This window comes from Mastigoproctus giganteus, chromosome 5, assembly GCF_048544385.1.
Source record: "Mastigoproctus giganteus isolate SK-2022 chromosome 5, ASM4854438v1, whole genome shotgun sequence".
NCBI classification, from domain to species: domain Eukaryota; kingdom Metazoa; phylum Arthropoda; class Arachnida; order Uropygi; family Thelyphonidae; genus Mastigoproctus; species Mastigoproctus giganteus.
The window spans coordinates 210,984,213-210,988,997 of NC_143579.1; the positions used below are offsets into that span (position 1 = coordinate 210,984,213).

The following is a 4,785-nucleotide window of genomic DNA, read 5'->3' on the forward strand; positions in this document are numbered from 1 at the left end:
GAGTACCTAAACCGTTTACGATTTACAGATGACATTGTGATCATAAGCCATGATCCCGAAGAATTAGAGGAAAATCTTAATGTTATGCAGAGTTAGTAAGGATTTCGGACAAAAAGTGAATATGGTTAAAACAAAGGTGATGATGAATAAATATGCCACAGAAAGGGATAATCATTGAAGGAGCAGAAATTGAAAATGTGGATTCATATACTTATCCTGGACAAGTCATTAGCTGTAATAATGATAAATGGCCGGAAATCAAGAGAAGAATAAATCTCGGATGGATAGCATACAGGAAATATAGTTACATACTGACGAGCAATATCCCAATTTGTCTGAAACGTAAAATAATGAACTAATGTATACGCCCCACCATTACTTATGGAAGTGAAACTTGGGCACTCACCAAAAGAATGGAAGAGAAGCTGAGAACTACACAGCGAAGAATGGAACAAATTATATTAGGAATCAGACTGTTGGATAAGAAGAGAAACACATGGATTAAGCAGCAAACACAAATAAAGGACATTCTTATCAAAACTAAAGAACTGAAATGGACTTGGGCAGGATACATAGCTCGAAGATATGATGACAGATGGACTAAGAAAATAACAGAATGGTATCCAAGAGGAGCTAAAATAAAACCGAAAAGACAACAACGGAGATGGACAAATGAAATTCAAGGGTTCGTGGGCAGTAAATGGATGGCCATTGCACAAAACAGAAGGAACTGGAAAGTTGCTGGAGAGGCCTTCATCCTGCAGTGGATTGAAAATGACTGATGAATCATCAATTAAAAAATATTTATTCATTGATTAGAAATTTTGTATTTCATTGGGGTGGCACATAAAACCACATAAAAAAAATAATATAAAATAACTTTGCTTATACTCCATCCTGATCGTTATGTGTCCGAAGAGTTCACTATTTATTTGACAAGAATATTATCAATTACCATATTTCGCGTCACTTAGATTCTAACCATGGTCAACTCGCCTGTACTACTGTACTTAGGCATTGAATACTCTGCTTCGTCAGGCTTAAAGAAAACTGATTGAATTAAGAAAACTCCAGAGTATTAAACGGTAATTTTATATTACGCGTGGCAGCTTTATTAGTAGGGCAGTTTTGAGGTTACCTTCATTGAAAAGCGTATCCTGAAAGGATATATAAACACCTGTTCATAGCTCCGTGATAGCCAGTTACTTTATTACTGTACTTTCTTCCAGGTCCTACCTTATTTGAACTATAAAGATGATTCTGTATGCCGCGGTCTGACGTGCCCCAAATCTCACTGTAAGAAACCGACAAGTGTCCTAATTTCGGTAGAGCTGAATAGAATTTTGATTAGAGATGTCGTCTTGGAGCTTAAAAAGTTTTTATGAAAATTTTTATCATGCAGTTCAATGTTGGTAGCATCAACTGTGTTTCTCAATAATATTTTGTAATGTGCAATGGTTGGGTATCTATATAACACAAATCGAGCTTCCTAGACTTTTTGATAAATCGTTGTTAACTCTCAAGTCACTGGAAGCAATGAATTTCTTTGTAACACAAATCGCCCACCATGTCGTATTTAAACAGTTATTCCTTAAAATGCAGGTTCACTTAAATATCTTTTAGTGTATATTTATTTTCTGGATGAATATCGCTAACAAATGCATACAATATATACTCCCGCCTAAAAGTTTGGAATCACAGCGTATGACAACAGCTTTCGTTAATTTTTTTTTTTTTTTGAAATTAACTACATATATACTGGTTTTTCAGCAAAATGTCCTCCCCCAAATTTTATCACTGCCTTGCGCAGACGTGGCCTTCTGCCGATTAATTTTATAATAGCGTTTTGACTAACATTATTCCAAGCGATCTGCAAGGTTTCTCATTAATTTATCATTCTAAATATACAAAACAACAGAGGACCCAACGCAGAACCCTGTGGGACTCCACTAATAACATTAGTCCACGAAGAGCAGCACCCATTGTAATCACCTTCTGTCTTCTCCCACTCAACCATCCTTTTATCCATTGTAGCAACTTAACCCTTAATACCATTCTGCTCCAATTTGTACAATAGTCTTCCATGTGCAACAGTGTCAAAAGCTTTCCTGAAGTCCAAATATATGATATCAAAATTATTTTTTGCATCCAGTTCCTTTGTAACCACATCATAATATCCTATCAGATTTGTTAGACAAGGCTTTCCCTTAACAAACCCATGCTGTGTCTGAATTATTGCTGCAGTCTAGTCTAGATGATCTTGCAATGCATCTTTAACCAGTCACTCCATTTTCAAAACTTCTGCCATTTTCAAATCTTAATAATTCCTCATGTGTGAATGTAGATGCTGTTCAATAAGGATCATTCATTATTGAACAGCCCTCGTAATTACAAATACGTAAAATGTCGACTTCGATGTACTGTAATTGAAATATTTGAGTGTGCAATGCCAATTGTACTAAATAAAATGGCTTAGGGAACACCCGGAATTGAACCAGGGACCTCTCGATCTGCAGTCGAATGCTCTGCCACTGAGCTATGCTCCCTTGTTAGCACGTCTAACTTTGCTAGACTCTATATAGGAGTCCTCTTCTATATAGATTTCTATATAGAATAGAAGTCTATACTCCTATATAGAGTATAGAATAGAAGTATAAACAGAAAATAAATTTTCTGTTTATACTCCAGGTTCTTCAATAATCATATGCAATAATAATTCTACTCGGACTTTTCTTTTCTGAATAGGTAGTTTTGCCTCGATTCAAATGTAAGAAATGTACGCACAGGATTTCAAAATTCAGAAGGGAGAAAAAAAAAACGTGGAGGTGCCGGGGATCGAACCCGGGGCCTTTCACATGCAAAGCGAACGCTCTACCACTGAGCTACACCCCCTTTCGTTAATCACGTTACTGTTGCTTAATGAATTCTTAGAATAGTGTTTCGACGAAATAGAAGTATACATTAGTGGTAGGGTTTTCAATTTGAAATCAATTTGTTTCTAAGTGGCATGGATTCGACTAACCTAATTTTGAGTCACTTCTGTCTCTTCCACCTCCATCAGTAAAGAGCATAGCGAAAATTCTCCGTATACCACGTTAGAATAAATTGGTTAATCTGGAAATTGAAGGAATGGATCAGGAAAGGTGACTCAATTTACAATCATATTCTTGAAAGTAGTCACAACAGATTTCACGTGATTTTATTTAAATTTATCTGCTGGCATTAAAGTACTTGATCAACCTTGTCTTTCAAGTATTCTCTGTCTCTTGGATTTGAGTCCACAATTATTTGGTTTCAATTCACATTCATGACTGTTTAAAAAAGTATTATTCAACAACCGGAGGATTGACCCGGGCACTTTACACTTGAAAAGCGAACACTCTTCCACTGAGCTACATCCTTCAGAGTTGCCACAAAAGGACCTGAGGAGTGTACAAAAATGTTAAAAATTAATATTTCTACAGTTTTTTTTTTTTTTTTTGGTAGTTGTTGGCGCATCGGCTTCTGTGGCCATAATGCACCTCCCAAGGTTTTTGCAGTACTTTGATCCAAGCCCGAGGCGGGATTCGAACCCGCGACCTTTGGGTTGCCAGGCAGGCACTTTACCCACCCGGCTAGCCCGGTCGGCTATTTCTACAGTGCTGAATTCGGATAATCATTAGGATAAGTTTCCCCTAAGGGGAGCCATAATATTTGATAAATATCCTAAATATTTATCCGAATTAAGTTATTACATATATAGAGAGTCAGTTCTAAATGTATGAAAAAAGAGATAAATTGAAAGAACACTTTAGTAGATAATGAGACCCTCACATATAAAGAGATCACTGCGCTACACTCTTCTTTTGCCTGCTTGTGTAATGAATCATAAGTAAAAATAATATAGAAGTCTAGTCTAATTCGTGATATAGAGAGGGTGGACAGACAGTTTGATACAACCCTGATCTTTCCACATCGAATTCTCACTGTAGTCTCTCTCTCCACCAGTGGAAAGCAAACATGAATGGTAGAGTGTTCAGTTGGAAATCAGTTTTTGCTTTCGATGTCGGTTTCTTGTGTTTTTTTTTTTGTCTTTTTCTTTTCAGTAAAAAAACTCATAAAGGACTATTTACATATATATTTTATATCATTAAAATACAGTGCCGAGAAAAACGTAGGTCGATTAAATGGAGCTGAAGGGGATCGAACTCGGGATCTTTCATATACAAAGCGCATACTCTATTAGGGAGCTACACCTCCCCCACCACGCAACGTACAAAAAGAAATCATTTAGCAGAACACAATACTATTATCAATAAACTCCACTGAAAACACTCCATTCCGGGGAGGGGGATCTCTGAAGAATACGCCATGAAACCACTCTCTATCAAAAGAATTCTATCGGTAATCAAAAAATTTTCTCCATTTCGATTGGCACTTTTTAAAGCATATTTTAAATTTTAAAATAATTACATCTGTAGAATGGCATTGAGAAAACTATCAAAGAAATCATTAATAAATAATCTATTTAGGGTAAATGTGTAAGGGAGTATAGTTCAGTGGTGGATCATTCGACTGCGGATTGGGGGGTCCCTGGTTCAATCCCGCGTGCTACCTGATTTTTATTATTTTAACCCGCGGGGCTCATATCTGGTGAGTATAGGCTTAGCACACCCAGGGTTCTGAGCTGGATATCATCATTCTTCTCTTTCTTGGTGATTCCTTTCTATTTCTGACTCTTGTTTTTTCTCTCTCTGGGTAATTCAGAATTTTTTTTTTTTTTTTTTTTTTTTTGGCTGGTGCAGC

The 4,785-nt window shown here is 36.5% G+C and overlaps 2 non-coding genes across 2 annotated transcripts; both read right to left on the reverse strand.

The window, feature by feature from the left end:
* Positions 1–2,474: 2,474 nt before the first annotated feature.
* On the reverse strand, positions 2,475–2,546 carry TRNAC-GCA (transfer RNA cysteine (anticodon GCA)). The gene has a single exon. It is a non-coding gene; the product is annotated as a tRNA-Cys (tRNA).
* Positions 2,547–2,820: 274 nt separating this feature from the next.
* On the reverse strand, positions 2,821–2,892 carry TRNAA-UGC (transfer RNA alanine (anticodon UGC)). Its single transcript has one exon. It is a non-coding gene; the product is annotated as a tRNA-Ala (tRNA).
* Positions 2,893–4,785: the final 1,893 nt, after the last annotated feature.